This window comes from Hipposideros armiger, unplaced genomic scaffold (assembly GCF_001890085.2).
Source record: "Hipposideros armiger isolate ML-2016 unplaced genomic scaffold, ASM189008v1 scaffold_114, whole genome shotgun sequence".
Taxonomy (NCBI): domain Eukaryota; kingdom Metazoa; phylum Chordata; class Mammalia; order Chiroptera; family Hipposideridae; genus Hipposideros; species Hipposideros armiger.
Genome location: NW_017731464.1, coordinates 1,136,654 through 1,154,297, shown reverse-complemented (window position 1 = coordinate 1,154,297; position 17,644 = coordinate 1,136,654).

The following is a 17,644-nucleotide window of genomic DNA, read 5'->3' as shown; positions in this document are numbered from 1 at the left end:
GAACCCTAAGCCAAGCCACCTCAATCCCCTACTGACCGTATAATAGAATAGAAGAAACCGCCTGAGGAACCCAGGTCACAACAGCACACTTGCTGTACCCTGGGCACATGTCAACCCCCCAAACTCAAGTGCACAGCTGTGCTTAGTAGTTTCCATTTGCCACCCCCCACTAGAGTCATGCTCCAACCCCTGTGCCACTTGTGCCTAGGAGGCTGGCCTTTAGGGGCCGCATCCTGCCTCCCTTGCCCTCTGGTTTCCAGCCAGTTTCCCGAATTAGACCCTTATTAGTGACGTAAGGGAGGGGACCCCCACTCCCAGAGGCATGCACTCTCTATCATGGTTTTTGCTTTATCTTAAAAAGTCATGTGGAAGTCATGCTTCATAATATATCTTTGTTAGCTTTGTTATAAAAATGTTTCTCTTAGGTCAGGTTCCACAGAAGCAAACTGAGACAGGGATATGAGGGCAAGTCGTTTACTTGGGCCGTGATCCCAGGAAGCACCATAGGGGAGTGGGGACAGGAGCCAGGAAGGGAAGGAAGCCCACACAGGGTGTATTAATGTGAGGGACTACTGTAGGAATGGGACGCAGTCCTGCTGTGGCCCAAAAGCCGGAGTGTTTACCGGTTCCTGCCCATCACAAGTGTTAGGCTATCACTGAGGGCAGTAACTCCAGACCTTTCTGACTTGCCTGGTGAAGACAGAGCCTGCTCCTACAGCCAGACTACATCCCTGGGCAGAGATGCAGGTGCTGCAGCAAAAAGCTACCGGCATACTCGTATAAGGAACAGGGAGTACCAGGGAGAATGGGCAGGACAACAGTAACAATTGCTAGTGTTTTTGCCCAAATAGTCAAGTAAATTTGACCCCTAAATCTCCCTTGATTTCTACATTCTCTAAGAAGCCCAGTTTGAGAAGTCCACACCCAGGCTCTCCACCCCAAAAAAGGCACTGACTCCCCATATTACCTCTTGCCACCAACTCTTTCTCACCCTCATCACCACATGCCAACCTGCTGACCTCTAACCTCACCACATGTGGAACCCAATGCACCAGCTGATTCCAACTCAGCCTTCAAGCCTCTGCTTGTAAAGCTGCCTTCCTCTGGGAGTCGTCTCCAGGAGACCACTCATTCATCCCCGTACCCAACTTCATTCATGGCCTAACCCCTCCGGCTGAACCTCAAGATAACCAACTAATCCCCGATGACCACCCAATGACCACCCAAACCTGGCTGCGCCTTGACCCTCCAACCTAATGACGACTTATAAAGAGACCTGCACATGGCAAGTCCAACCATATTTTGAATCCTCAGCCATGAATAACCCCAAATCACATTGACCCCCTCTATGCCAACTATACACTGATGCCTCAGTTCCAACCATAGATTCAATCACACTGGAATATATAGGCCAGCCACACATTTACCTCTGATCTCAGTCACACACAGTGAAATCCCAACCCCCGATACACACCAGCTCCTCAGATCCAAACAGCACACACATTAACCCCCTCAACTCAACCAGACACTGATCCACCAAAGCCCGAAGGATGCTGGCTGTCAGCTTTCCAACCACATGCTGACTCTCATCCCAATCACTGTCTGTCACTCCCATCACAAGCCTCATGTGGATGCCCACCACCCAGTTAGAGCCAATGGCATAGACACACCAAGCTGAACACTCACTGACCTCACGAGCCCAAACCAAACAAGGACCTCAATCCCAGCTACCTCAAGACCGGGCACTTGGACCCCCAAAGCCACACCCTTAAATCTAGAACTTCACCTCAGCTCCAACAAAACTGATCCACCAAACTTAACCTGAAAGTGACCTGTCTCAAACATCCACTGACCCTCAAACAGGCCAAGACTACCCCACAGACATGTTGACCCCAAAGCCAAACACCACAAAAACCACCCATCCTGACTACAAGCTGAACACCCTGTGCTAAACCTCACTGTCCCTCCACATAGAGAGGGGGCACTCTGACGGCAGCCTCAAGCCCACCCACTGTTCACTGATCCCCTAGCCACAGTGAACCCTGGCTACACAGGGCCTTCAAATCCTGTACACACACCAACCCACACAAAACATTTCCAACCCGGTCTCACTCTGTCCCCTTCAGCCTCACCCACACCTGAAGGGACCTATAATTCCATCCTCACAGAGACCACCCAAGTTCAACCACACCATTATTCTCTAATACAACCTGACTCCACAGATCCTGTGACCCGACACAAGCCAGCACAAACAGGGATGGTATTCAAAGAGGGACCATCCCCAGACGCCTGTGGCAGCAGCACCTAGACCTGGTCCTTGATGCTCTCCTTTATGCCCCGTCTCCACGACTCAGGCAAGGTACCTGACGCTCTTGCCCAGCAACACTGAGATGACCAACTATATTCCTCCTTTTTATTTGTATGCCTAACTTGACTAAGTCTCAAATTCCTCTCCAACTTTGAGCATTCTCACCTCTTCCATGGGGTAGAATTCCCTTGTGCCAAGTTCAGGTCTCCGGGAAACCACCTCAGTCAGCTACACTGAGTTGGATCACCCCTGTCTAGTTGGATCACCTAGCTTGCTAGGCAGAGGGGTTAGGATCTTGGGCAATTGTCCTGTTTACCTGCCCATAAGATGCATGATCTCTCTGGGACTCATTTGATTCTATATATCAGGGGTCAGCAAACTACTGTGGATGGATTGAATGCAACCACGCCCATTCATTTTTCTATTGTCTATGGCTGCCTTCATGCAACAAAGGCAGAGGTGAGTAGTTGTGACAGAAACTGTAGGGGGCTCAAAGAGAGAAATATTTACTATCTGACCCTTCCAGAAAAAGTTCTTCACGTCTTCTGCGCATGCTTTTTCTCTCAGAGGGTCTAATGTCACTTGAAGTTTCTCTGTGTGAAGGCTTGAATACAGGATACCTCCCTTCCTTCTCTGGGCTTCTCCAGGAAGATGTTCCTTAACGATATGTGGATTGTTCATATGATGATAATAAAACCTGTGATTGCCTGGCCCCCAACCTGTGGAGTAGGGGCTGAAGAAAGATCACAGGGTCAGACAAAAGGCCTTGGGGCTTGGGGAGCCATGTTGGGATGCCCCAGTTTCTCTGTTTATTGTGGAGGTTCTTCCAACATTATTGCTTTTGTTTATTGAAACCCAAACCCCCTGGCGCTCATCACCCTTGGCAGTGGGCCCAGACCTGCCCAGGCCCCAGCCTGCCAGTCCTGGCCAAGAGGACTGGGGGTGGAGGGAGCACTGGCCAGGCCCCATTCCAGGAGCCCTGCTTGCTTACAGCCTAAGGCACTAACCCCCACTTCTTTACGTCTTGCTTACAAGACAGCATTTGGAGACAATTTCTCATCAGACCTTCTTATAAACATCCTCCTGGATAAAGCAAGCCTGAAGGAGCTCTTATTAGAAACACCTGCACCAGACGGCAGGCCTGGTGAATGACAGCTTGCAGAGCAGCTCCCTGCCAATCCTGGGGCTGGTAAAATGGATGGGATGGGAAATGGGGGTGAGGGTTTGGTTGGGGTGCTGTCTCCCCTTATCTATAAGCCCCCATGGGGCCAGCATTGCTGAGGCAGCACCCTTTTGGTGTGGGAGGCTCAGGGGTGTTAGGAAGGCTCGGTGAAGGGGGGGGGGTCTCTCATCAGCTGGCTCTGGTGGTGCCCAGAACTGCCCCCATCAGTTACCTCTCTGCATTAATCATTGTCCTCTTCAGGTTGTCTAAATAAGATGGCAGCCACACTTCCTTGGCATTCATACATCCCCAGGAGTGTCAACATACTGAGTTTCTTGCCACTTGAAATGAATGAGAATATTCAAGACTTTCATCAATTTGCAAGTTCAAGGGGAGATACCTGGGGAGAGGCAGATAGAAGTCTCCCTACATGAAATTCCCAGGCTGGGAGTAACCTTGACATGCCTGCAAAGAGAAAGAGAAAGCAAAGTCACAAAGTCCGAAGTCTACAACTTCTACTATAAGGTAGTGTCAAGCCATCTTCCCTTCTCCGATGAAACACTGTAGTAAATCCCCATTTTGCTAAGAGAAAGCAGTAGAAAAAGGAAAGGAAGAGGAGGAGGAGGGACTATGAGCCCTGGAACGCCTAAGAAATCAATTCCTGTGCTCTGAGCATTTTGCCATGGGTCTTTGGTGGGACATGGGAGCATACCCTGCACCCGCCCCATCTCCACCTCACCTGAGACTTCTGGCCAAGCACACCTGAACCTCTTCCTGCAGTTCTGTTCACAGAATCTCTCTGCCATTTACTTGCAGACACACCCTGGAGCCAGACTCTTCTCTGGGTGATCCCTTGGCCCTCCTGGGGGCCTTCTGCTTCTGGGGCTGGACACCATGTTGTAGCATCCTTCCTAAGGAGGACTGGACCGTTCTAGAGGGAGTAGAGACATGATGGTCTCTCAGGGTCCAAGGAGACAGTCTGTACTCCACCCCACCCCTCACCCCCACCTCCCAGCAGGCCGCAGAACCTTGAGAGGGCGGAGGTGGGGGAGGCTCAAGACCGGTCATTGGAAAGAAACTTGTCTTTAATGAGTTGGACAGAAAGAGGAAGCACAAGGCTCCATGAAATAAATTAGTAAAATCTCAATTTCGATAAATCCAGTTTCTTAAAAAAAAAAAAAAAAGAAAGAAAAAGAGCAGCAACTGGTAGGAAAAGAAAATGTAATTTATGCCCATTGAAAGGAGGCCAGGTTTAAATTGATGAAGTCTCCTGTTTATGTAATAAATCCATTTCCATTCGTGTCACCAATATATTTATCCACACATCCTGGTCCAAGTCAAATCTTCATTATTTTATTATTCAACGGGGGCAGAGGGGAGGGCAGGGGAACAGAGTTCTGTGTCGAATTAATAAAGTCTCACTCTCTCCCCCAGATCCCTCCTTGCACAGGGACAATTTATTCATTCCTAAGAAGGAGGCAGAAGAACTGGATGCAATTTATGTGCTTTGAAAGAGACCCAAACGTAATTAGGCAAAGTCTCAAGTTCACTGAGAAATAAATCCCAGAGAAAGTAGCCGGGGGTAAAATTTACGTTCCCTGAAAGTCTGAAAGCCTCTCTCCCACCGGCCTCCTGCCCCTCCCCCAGGCCACCATGCTTGGTTCAGAAGCCTGCCAGGCCCCAGCGGTTCTCTTTAGTGCCCCCACTTCCCAGGTGTCCCCCATGTGTCCACATGGCACTCCCCTCAGCCTGCAGGTTCCCCAGGGGACACTCACCCTGTCTCTCCATCCCTCCCCTTGACACACACACACCCCTCAGGCCGCTGTCCGCTGTCTGTTTACTCTGTGGGGTTAGTCACGGCAGTGGATAAGGCTGTGGGACTTCTAATCCTGTAGGGGCATTTGCCACAGAGAAATGAAGAACTACAGGGAGTGCCTCTGCCTCCACACCATGTCAGAGGGATTTCTCCTAAGCAAGGCAGTTTTCCTGAGATAAACCACCATGGGCAGCCCGGCTCAGGTCCAGGGGAGTCTCACTTCACTCCTGAGCCCTGCTCCCCCACCTCCCCTCCTTCAAGAGTGAGGGAACAGGAATGGGTGTGCACTTTCCCAGGAAGCTGGACATTTGGTAATTGGGAGAAGGTGGTTCAAGATTTTTAAAACCATCAGTTTGCAGAGTCCAGAGTGGCTGCAGTCAGGGACAATGATCTTGAGGGGGTTATGCTGCTGAGGGGGAAACCTGTGGATAAGGCAGGCTGAGCAGAGCTTTCCAGCCCGTGGGGCTGCCTGGAGCTTGGTGTAGGGAGCGCACATCCACATGTGCTGGGAAACCTTCATTCCGCTTCTCTACCAGCCAGGCAAGTCCCTAAGAATGTAGCTTTATGTGGCCACGGCAGCAAGATGTCTGCAGGAGTGTGTCTGCTTAGGTGAGAGGCTCCTGGACGCACAGCCAAGTGAAGGCTCGTTGCTCCAGACAGCCTGTGGGGCCTTCATCTAGGTCCAGCCTTCCTTCAAGTCCCGCTGGTGGGAAGCTAGGCTTGTGGCAGTCAGGGGCAGGGCCCCCTCTGGGAGGAGCTGGAAGGTGAGGGTGGTCTGAAGGGATCCCAGGTCCTGGCCACAGGGAAAAGGGCAGATGTGACAAGAAAGGTGTAGAAAAACTCCACAAGACTCAGTGCAGGGTGAAGGAGTGAAAGGGGAAGGAGTGGGGGCAGCTTTCAGGTTTCTGGTGTGAACATCTGCCTGACCAGTGATGCCATGTGCTGTGATGGGGAGTGCTGGGGCAGAAGGAGCCAGGGGGGTATAAAAGATGATGAGTGTATCTGACAAGGAGCAAGTTTCGGGGAGGAGCAGGGATAAGATGGTTCAGTTTGGGGCAAATGAGTTGGCCAAGATTGTCACATTCCTTGGGAGATGTCCAGTAGGAACATAATCCGGCGTTCAGGAGGAAGCCCTGGGAGTCCCTGGCATAGAGATGGTCACTGATGCCAGGCCACAGCCCAGCTGGGCTTGTCCAGGGAGAGTGAGAAGAATGAGGAGAGAGGGGCTGAGGCCAAGAGCAGAGGAAGAGGGGCCTGCAAAATATTATGGAAGGCTCAGCCAGAGGAAGTGGAGGACAGGGAAGGTGATGTCAAGAAGGAGTACATGTCCAACAGCACCCAAAGCTGTGAGAGGACAATGCAATAAGGGCTGAGATGCCTCTTTCGCTCATGGCAGAGAAGGATGCTGATGACCTTGGCAAGAGCCCTTTGGTGGAGTGAGGGGACAGAGCAGAGGCCAGACCTCAGCAAGACGAGGTGGGGGCATGCTGCTGTGTGTTGCAGGGAGGATGGGATTAACCCTATAGGCCGAACAATGACAGACACAGGATCACAAAACCAAGTGCTGGGACAGTGCCTTGGAGAGAGAAGGTTCCAGGAGGCTGTTTCTCAGAGGAGAAGGCCACTGCAGCTTGCACAGCATGTGGGGCACTTTTTCCTTTGAGATGGGAGGGAAGGTGGCTCTGGACATGAGATGGAGGGCTGTGCCCAGCTGGGAGAAGGGCAGGGGAGGGTCAGGGTTGGAATGGGTGGGAGCTGCATGGGGAGCCCCAGGCCTGACACCTTCCCAAGCTGATGTTCTTTGTAAGAACCTTGGATTTCTGGTTTCTGCTGGCCACTGGCTAACAAGGTGACCTGCTGGAGGCTGCCCACCCTGCCCCTTGAGAATGTTGGGCACCTGATGGAACCAGACAGGACCAGTTTCAACATCTCCTATCCTTTGTTTCAGCCCAGGGGAGGTTCCTTGGGTTCAGGGTCCCAGCGTCCCCACCCAGCATACCTCATTTGCCATTCTAATTGGAAGTGACCTGGCTGCTGGGAATGCTATGTCTTTCTCAAAAAGGCCCAGGCTGGCCGCATCTGTGGGCAAGCTGCCTTAGAAGATTGCTCCCCCTGGGCCGCACCTCTGGGAAAGTTGTCATGACTGAAGGGAGCCATCCGATCCAACTGACACATTATTGCTCAATAGCAGCTCATGGCATACGTTGATGGGAAATGGGCTCACAGTTCAGCCAAAGGGCTGGTGTCTTTGATGATGCAACAACTGCTATATCTGTGACACGGACCTCCTAAGAGTTCAAGGAGCCTTCTCACCTTCAAATCCCCTCTGCCCACAAGCAGCCTCAGGTCAACTCTGGGTTACCTAGCAGGTCTGGTCAGGTGGTTGTGAAGACACTGGAGGAGGCTGGGACCATCCTATGGCCTGGGTGGGGGGTGGAGGAAGACAGATTGTCACTTCGGCACCTCTCCAGTGGAGTTTTTCCTGTGGCCACACACCACCAATGGGACCACTTGACCTCAGTCTGACTTCCTTGATCTGAGCAGCAGGGACTCTGGCTGCAAAATTCTTGTTTTACGAGGCTCTCTGGGAAGCCAGAACTCCCCTGGCAAGCCTACCAGGACAGCCCCAGTAGAGCACGAAGGAGGAAGCCCTATTGCCAGGATGCATTGCATATCAGTCACTCTACGAACAACTCATTTCTGCAGAGCCCAAACACCCAGCTGGTTGTCACAAATCTCAGAGAAGGTCCCTAGCTTCATCACGAAGGACTGACAATGAATGAAGACCTCAGGACCCTGCTGCCCTTGACACAGGCTTGGTGAGAGGAGTGGGCTATGGGGAGAAAAGTCAGTGCAAGCCCAAGTCTCCTGCTCCGTTCTGCATCAGCCCCTGGAAATCCCCCTTAGTGGACCTGAGACCTCCCAGGAGTAGACCTGAGAAGAGGAGTCATGGGCAAGTGATTTATCAAGGAAATGTTCCCAGGAGAAGCCAGTGAGGGGAGTCGGTGAAGCAGGACAGGGACGGGGAAAAGCTAAGTAATGGTGTGGTTTCTCATGTAGTCCCAGCCTCTGTCTGATCCTGCAGGGAGCTGTGGAGTATTAATCACACCACAGAGTTTATCTCCCCACCCTAGCCCTCCACCCTCAACAAGGAAACTGGGCTGCCATATGCTTCCACCAATCAGTCAGTAGCTTCGGTCTGCCCCATGGGGATAGAAATTCTCAGCACTTCCAGATCTCTGGGAGTCTGGGTGAAGAGGACCCAGTGACCCAAGTCGTAGGTGCAAACTCTTAATAGAGAAGCTCACAAGACCTGGGGGATGGGCACACAGAACTGGCAAAGGGCACCTGGGCAGAGCCTAACAGCATCCTTTCCACTGGGTGATGTCATTGGTTAAAGATTGCCTCCTAGAGCTCAAGAAAGGTACTGAAGGTTCTCTTTGCTTTCAGAGCTCTTAAACGTTTGCCTTGAGCACTAGGTCAAAGTTCCTGCAAATTGTCTACTCTGTCTCTTGATTGGGTACCCATCGGCTGGACCCAAAGCAGAGTCTCTGGTCCCCACTAAAGGGGCAACTTCTCTGCTCCAAGTTTCAGACCTACCAGCCTGCTGCTTTCAAATTTAACAAGAGGTAGCTGCTTTTCTCTTTTGTGAGGTTCAAATTTGGGATGGCAATGATTCCTTCCCCCCCCCCCCCGCCCCTCCGTTTATCTCTGTTACGTCATTCCACCCAACAGAGGCAGCAGTTGAAAACCGTCAACCCTCTTCCCAATATGGGTCCCACTCTGCTGGCCTTTGACTCCCAGGCAGGAATCACTTTGGGACCCATCAAGTGGATTTAGTATGGCTCATGTGTGTCCTGAGAACCTTAACTACCACACCACCACTCTGGGAGTAACTATCTGACAGAGAGTCCCTTTTTGAAATGGGATAAAGGAGGACCAATTTCTAGGCCCCTCCTTACACTCGGGCTGGAAGCATTTGGTTCAGCTGGGCAGCTTTGGCCATGACAAGCAGGAAGGCTAGGCTAAGAGACATGGCAAGTACTCACTCTTCTAGGGGCTCCAAGATTTACTTACAAAGCACCAGAGCTGTGCACTTGGGCCATGACCTGGACCTTTCAGAGCTAAAGTCAATGAGCTCCCACAGAGAAGCAATATAAGCTAGAACTCCATGTGGTCATTGTCTATTATCCTTTTGACTGCAAGGAAGTTCCTATCAAAATTTTGTGTTTAGGAACCAACCACAGCTTGTATTTATGTGTATGTCTTGATATAATTTTCCCTTATTCTCCGAGACACCCTCCACACACCTCTGGATTAGGGAGGCATCTATCTAGACACTGTTCCTGGTGAGAATTCCTTCACTCTCATCAAAAGATAGCAACCTTCTTGCCTCTGTCATCAGTAAAGTTCATGGCCATGCCTTAAATCAACAACAGAGGATGTTTTTACCCTGGTAGCTTGCCTGAAATTGTAACCTGAACTCTCTGCTACTCAGCCTATTCAAAAGCTTGGTTTGGAGAAATAGTTATCATGGTGGTTACGGGGAGGGTTCCTGGTGATATTAAAAATCTCATTCCTGAATCAAGCCAGGCGATCCTAAGTCACCGGAGAGCACATACTTGGACCACATGGCTTTGAACTCTCCTGTAATTGCTGTTACTGAATTGCCTTTTGCTCCTCAGCTTGGATTTCATCTCTATAATCAATAGTAAGTTTCATATAACTGTATATGTGCTTTGAAACTTAGTAAGTTGTATGTAATTTACTATTTATTATGGGGATGTTGCCTAAGATCTTGTCTATTAAAATACACATTGCTCCCAGGAGCAATCCACAGGAGAAAAATTTCTTTGACCTCACAGCCAAAAAGCTAGAGCCACTGGTCTCTTTTATTATTATTATTATTATTATTATTATTATTATTATTATTATTATTATTATATAGGCATTGTGAATTGTAAATCATTTTCTGCTCCTCTTTGCTTTGGTTGCTAGGTAGCTCAGAGCCAAATCAGCACCCTATCTCTATCAGTCGTACGTAAGTGTGAGAGTTTCTGTAGAATAGCTGTGTGGAGGGACTGCTCTTCTTCAACTTTACTAGATATTATCAAATTATTGTCCAAGGAGATTGTAACTATTTACATTCCCATCAAGTGACCCAAAGAGCTCCTGTTTCTTTCTCTCCTCGTCAATGCTAGGTTTCACATCACACACTATGCTTAGTTTTTGCCAAGCCAAGGGGTCTCATCGTTTCTTTGATTTGCGTTTCTCTAATTACTCTGAAGCATCTTTTCATATACATATTGGTCTTGGAGTTAACTCACTTGCAAGTTACCTGTGCAGAGCCTTTGTCCCTTTTTTTTTTAATTAGTTTCAGGTGTACAAAGCAACATACTACTTAGACATTTATACCCCTCACAAAGTGATAACCCCTCTCCCCCAAGCTACTACCCCATCTGACATCTCATATAACTATTACAATACCATTGACTCTATTCCTTATGCTCCTTTTTTTCCTATTGAAGTATTAGTTTTTCTCTTATTGACTTCTGTAAGATTTGCAAGACCTGTCGACTTCCTTTTATGCCTGGCTTCATCTTACCTCCCTAATCTGTTTTGCTCCCAACTTGATTTCTTTAGCTGTTTATTTTTATATTCTTGCTATATATAGTTGACACTTGAGCAACACAGGTTTGTACTGTGTGGGTCCACTTATACACGGATTTTTTACAATAAATAACCGTACTGTTTTCAATCCCTGACTGGGAGCCCACAGGTGTGGAGGGCCAGCTGCATGCATTGATCTATTCCATTTTATATAGGGGACTTGAGCATCCGCAAAGGGCCCTGGCAAAATCCCCCACAGACACCAAGGGACAACTTATATTTGGGGGGAGTCAAAAGTTATGTGAGGATTTTTGACTGCATGAGGCTCGGCACCCCTTACTCCCATGTTTTTGAAGGGTCAACTGTATATCGGTGTAAGCTGCATAAATACTGGGGGTTACATTAACCAGAGTAGAGTAACTGTGGTAATAAACAACCCCCAAATTGAAATGGCTTGAAAATAAGAGTTTCTGTCTCTCTACTGCATCAATCCAATGCAAGCATTGCTGATTGGGTGACTCTCCTTCTAGCATGATTCTGGGAATCTGGAATCTGCCTCCTCCCTGGGTTCCAGAGTTCTTTGCTGGGCTCTCCACAATCAGCCAGGATGGGAGATTATGGGGGAGGTTCTCAGGGCCTGGCCTGGAGTGCCCTCCATTACATCTGCTCTAACCCACTTGCCAGAACTTAGTCCCTGCAAAGGAGGCAGAAAATCCCTTGCCCAGGAAATGGAATAAGTGAAGTTTGGAGTACACACCACCATCTCTGCCATTCTATGGATATAAACACACATTGATTGTCTTTCACTCCGTGTTGATGACTCAGTATGATGGTGTTTGCTTTCATGCCGTCTCAAATCTGTTTATTTGGAAGCAGCAAAGCAGAAGTACATGCAGACTTGGTGAAGAATAGCCATGTGGAAGGCCCACATAGCACAGACCTTTCTCAGAACTGCCTTGAGTTGGAATCACTTTGAAGCATTATGAATGCCCAACTTTGCTAGGAAGTATAGAGGAAGAGTGTGGCCAGAAAAAGAAAAAGACCTGGGAAAATGGTGACACAAAGAGAGAAATTTATTTCTCGAAAAAGGGAGCGATTTGCATTATCAAATGGAGAGAGAGAGAGTCCATAACATAAAGAATAGCAATCAGGGTCCCAGGTGGCCTATCTGAGAGGCAAAGAAGCAGGCATGGGGAAAAAAAAATAGACAAACAAAGAAACAAAAATTCATAGACACAGATAATAGTTTTAGTGGTTACCAGAGAGTAAGGGGGGAGAATGGTGGTAGATGAGAGTAAACGGGATCAAATATATGGTGATGGAAGGAGAACTGACTCTGGGTGGTGAACACACAATGTAATATATAGATGATGTATTACAGAATTGTACACCTGAAATCTATGTAACTTTGTGAACAATTGTCACCCCAATAAACTTTAATTAAAAAAAAAAAAGAAGCAGGCATGGGGCCAAGAGTAAGGAGGCCTTGAGGAAGTGGAGCTTTGAGACTAGAGGCCTCTCCTTAGAGAAGAGGAGGAAGCCAGGTGGGCATGGCCAGAGCGCATGTGTCTGGGGACACTGAGAGCTGTCCCCTCCTGAGCCATGAAGGAACAAATAAATGAGGTGAACATAGCCTCTGCCCTCATGGGCTCACTGTCTGGAAGGACAGACATATCCTCAACTGATTATAGCCAGACCATGATAAATCATGCAATAAAACTGTTACCAGGCTCTAGCAGGACCAAGATGAGGGAAATGGATTCTGTCAAGAAAGATGATAAGGCATTTACACTGGGCTTTAAAAGATGAGAGGACTGTACAACAGGTGGACAAGGGGTAATGGGGAGAACTCTGCAGATACTGCTCCCTGGAATGAAGAACTCCACTTATGACATGCATTAAGCAAATATTATCTCATTTAATCAGTCATGACCACACTGTTATTAGCCTCACTTTGCTGATTAAGAAATGGAGATGGGAAGATATGTAAAGAGACTTGCCCAGAGCCTCAGCCAGAAAAAATGGCAGAACTGGCAGAAAGGAGTAACATGAAGAGCAGAAAGCAGGGGTGTGTTTAGGGCTGAGTGTCATCCAGCCTTCCTCCACCTAGATGCTGAAAATCAGCAATGGTGTCCACCAGGACCAGACCTGCCACCTCCCACTGATAACACCCTGCTTCCTTCTAGGGCTGGAGTCTGGAATAAGGCCTTCTGCCCAGCGCGTGCCCATAGCCTCCCTGGGAGCTTGATCCCCATGCCATCCCTGGGCCTGGAGATGGGGGGGCCATTTCAGGCATCAGGGGTGATTGGAAGAGCCCCTGGAAGGCGGGGGTCCAAAACCTGCCTCAGACCCTTCCCAGCATGTGACATCCAGTTTCATTGCTAATCTTTTGGACTTGGTTTCCTCACTCAGGAGGTGAGGATGCTAACAGCAGTGTTGCAGGGCTCTCTGAGGATTCAGGGTGGAAACTAGAGGTCGATGTGTTATGCAGTTCCCTGAGCCATGTAGGAACCCGGGCTGGCATTGTTGAATCTCAATTATCCGGGATATTTCTAGGCAGAGGGGTCTCTCCAGGGCCCCTCCTGTTGCACCTAGTTAGCAATTCTAAACTTTAGAGGCATTTCCAGCTCTGGCCTTCTGTTTCCTGGCAGTCCTTTGGGGGCTGAACCACTCCTGTCAGCCCTCCCAGGTCTCCCACCTAGAGATGTTGCCGGCTCCAGCCCATCTCATTTGATTGACTGCAGATCAGGGCACGGGACCTCGATCACAGCCCATCCTTACTCATAGCCTCCAATGACTCCCTCTTACCAGTTAAAACTGAGCCCCTCTCCCTGGAACTGAAAGCCTTCACTGTCTATCCCTCCACCATTATCTCCAAACTGCCACTACTCCCCTCTCTCTAGCAGGGACCTGGGCTCATGCACCTGTGTGCACCAGAAAAGCTCATCCCTTTTGAAATCGACTTACCCTTTAAGGCCAAATTCCTAAGCAAATCCCACCCCCTGCATGTGACCTTCCCAAAGGTAGCCCCTACCCTCACATTCCTGGGTGCCCAACTCCCCCTCTCTCTACCATCCTTGCTTTGCTTTGGCTCACGAATGACTTTCTACCAGGTTATGCATGCAGCTGAGGGCCACCTGGAGGTTCCTGCAGCCCCAGCCTACCCTGGGAAGGTGATGCTCAGCTCTGTGCCCCTTGCTGAGAGAGCACCCTTGAGAGAATAAGCATGCCAGCAGGCTCCTCTCTAGGTGTCCTCCTCAGGCCAGACCCATTAGGCAGCATTCAGGAATTGTCCTCTCAGTTGGAGGAAGGGCTATAAGAAGGGCCCATGCCTTCTTTTTTCAAGAGGTGTTGGACATCAAGGCCTTAACCCCAGGCAACATCTTAACATCTTCCAGGGGAAGCACGGTGCCAGGCTGCAGTCCACATCTGCAGCTAACAGACCATGCTACTCCCCTGGACTGCGGCCAGTAACAGGCTCCTGGACAAGGTTGGACAGCATGCCAGCTAAGCCTCCAGGGGTGGATGAAGGGAAGGAGAACAGAGAGGAGGAGGTGATAGAAAGGAGAGAAAGGAGGAGGGGGCTACAGAGGGAGCCATGGATGGGGGAAGCCATCTAAGCCAGGGCCCCAGAGAGATTTTCCTGCAGGTTGTTTACTGCTTAGAGGTGTCCCGCCGGGAGGAGAGTAAGAACTGAAATCTACCTACTTGCCTTTCACCAAAGCACATTTCCTGCCCAAGCTAGGACCCCAGAGGAAGGGGTGTCCAGAGGAAGAGCCAAGCCTTCCTTTAGAACCACCTCAGGGTTCTGTGCCTTGGCACTTTCTCCATGCCCTCTTGCCCTGTTTCTGCTCTAACTCAGGGTGGAGAGACGGTATGCATCATGGAAAGTGAAACCCAGAGGCCACTCTCCCAGAAGGGTGAGGTGTCCTGGCCTGACCTTCTTCAGGGTCCTCAGATAGCTCCCAAGGGTCTGGTCTTTGGAAACTGGATGACAGCCTCCTCCCCTCTGCCTACCTAGGCCCTACCCCCTATTTTCTCCTATTGGCAAAGCCAAACTGGACACCCCTTCTGCCTGAGGCCGGTCCCAAGGATCTGAGCCAGGAGGGGTGGACAGAACACCCTGGGCCACCTCTGCTTTCAGCCTTTAGAGCCCACACCTCCTCCCAGCCTCAGCACCAGGCAGGAGGAAGGCAGCAGCCCACAGGAGGACCCTCCCGATCCAGGGCTGAGATATTCCTCAGCCAAGAACCAGGAGAGTCCAACATGGCAGTCACTTACCTTGAGGTTCATCCCCTCAATTTGGCGGGACAACTGTGTCCCAGGAAGGGCCAGTGGCTGGCTGGGGTCCCCAACAGCCAGCAGCTCTCTGCCAGGCCCTAGAGCCCTCCCTGACTGTGGTTGAAGGAGCGCATGTCCCCTCCTCTGGGGGGGCAATGAGATCGAGTTGGCTGCATGCTCTTTGTCACCAAACCTGTTCAAGACGGTGAATGAACCTGAGTTGCTTGGGAGAAGGTCAGTCATGGTCTAGTCTTAACAAAATAAAATTTTATGTTCTTTAAATACATGAAGTCACCCTGAATGGTCATTAATAAATATGGTCAAGGAAAGGTGCTGGCTGCTTCTGAGATGAGGTCAGAGTTTGCCTGTGATTGGCACGCTAACTGCTCCCATAAAATCGGGTGTTGCCAAAGGGTACAGCACTCCCTCCGCCATCTGGAACACAACTCTTGCTCAGAGGAGCTCCTGTTATTATTATCTTGTTCCCACTAGGAGTTTGTTCAGCACATGTTCCCATCAGCAGGGTCCATTTCCTCTCTGGCCTTGTGAAAGCATCACAAATTCTAAATTAGAGGTGTCTGAGCTCACAAGGGCCTCTCTATACTCTTCTTAAGTTTCTTCCATTGTGTTTTTCTCATCCCTACCACCATCCCCCAGTTAGATCTTCAATTCCATGGAGACAGAGACCATGTCTTCTATTTCATCCATTCAACACGTATTGATTGACCACCTGTCCTGGTTTGTGCCAGTTGCTTTGGGGAATACAACACACGGGGAAGCTACAGTCTCTGCCTTCCAGGAAGAGGCAATGACCCTGTTGTGAATACATTGCCTTGCTGTATGGAGCCTTCAATATTTTCAGGACTATTTTTTAGCTACTCACTCATTTGGATATCCACAATGGTCCTGAAGGGAAGGCAAAGCTAGTATTGTTCCCATTTGTCAGACAAGTAAACTGAGGCTCAGAGAGGCTAACTGACTCCCTTGGAGCCACACAGTCTGTTGGTAATGGAACTTGGGCCAGAACCCCCTGTTCTCTGTTCTTGCCAACAGTGGGCAGTTAGACCCACACATGCTCACACACACAGCCCTCTGCCCGCACATCTGAGAGGGTCGGATGGTGCCCCCTCCTCTGGCCTTGCCCAGTGTGGCAGCAAACACCCCATGCCAACCCAGCATGTACTGTTTAAGCAAACAGCTTCACAACTCATTGGAGATAAAAGCAAGAAAATGATAAAAAAAAAGCAATGAAAAAAATTGATATTTGACCAAATGCTCACAAGGGAGGAGGGGCCCTAACTGGCAGGAAACAAACAACACCACACTCCACTTGGCTCCACCCACAGGGCTCTGCCCAGAGCCCCAGGAAGAAGCCGGAGCTCTGTGAAGGAGTATCTGTTTAGTGGGTAGTTCTTGCTTGTAGTTTTAAAGGAAACAGGGGCCCCGGGTTGGATATAACATTGTCATACAAACTCCCAAAAGGACAAAGAAGCTCTCCCATCGCAGGAGTCAGCCAGCTGACACCTGATTTTGTCTGCAGTGCACACCAGCCTTTCATCTCCAACCTAAAGGAGCCATGGATAATGCTGACAGCTTGGTGCTGTTCCTCCTCCCCACTGCAAGGGACAGGATTCTGGGGCAGAAAGGGGAGTCAGGTGAACTGACCTGGAATGAGGCATTGGGGGACCACCCTTTTCTCATCACAAACCAACTCATTTATTCCACTGCCTAGAATGCTCTCCATGGATGACGCTGGCTTCTCTGTGAGGATGCGTGGATGGGGCAGGCCAGACTGGGGGTGGGGTGGGAGGACGAGAAGGCAGCAGATGCAGCCACCTGGCCTTCACTCCCACAGTTCCATGTAGGGTGGGAGTGGGCGATAAATTTGAAGAGCTAAAGAGTCCATATGGGAGGAAACGACTTCTGGGGAGGAGACAGGGTTAGGTCCTGGAGGGGCCGCTGGAGCAACAGAAGAGAAGTGTCCCTCTTTTCTGGGAAGGTTTCGTTTCAGGACAGCTGAGGTTCTCAAATGTGAGTGTGCATCTGAATTCCCTGGAGGCTCAGGAAAACCCAGATTCTAGGCTCCACCCTCAGAGTTTCTGATTCAGCAGGTCTGGGGTAGGGCCCGAGAATGTGCATTCTATCAGTTCCTGGGGGATGCTAGTGCTAGTGTTCTGGGGCCCACACCTTGAGAACCACCGGAGCGTTCTAGAGGACAAGGTGACCTGCTATGCAGGGAAGTTCAGAACAGAGGGTTAGCAAATGGCTGTTATAGTAGACCTTTCAGCTGGCTGTCTGGTCGCAGTCTGGGGTGGTAAGGCAGGGAGTGAACAAATGTCTCAGTCTGCTTTCTTATTTCTATTTCATCAAGAAAGAGGGAGACATAAAGGCTGAAGTTACAGATCAGGAGTGGCCCCGTGTGTGTGTGTGTGTGTGTGTGTGTGTGTGTGTGTGTGTGTGTGTGTGA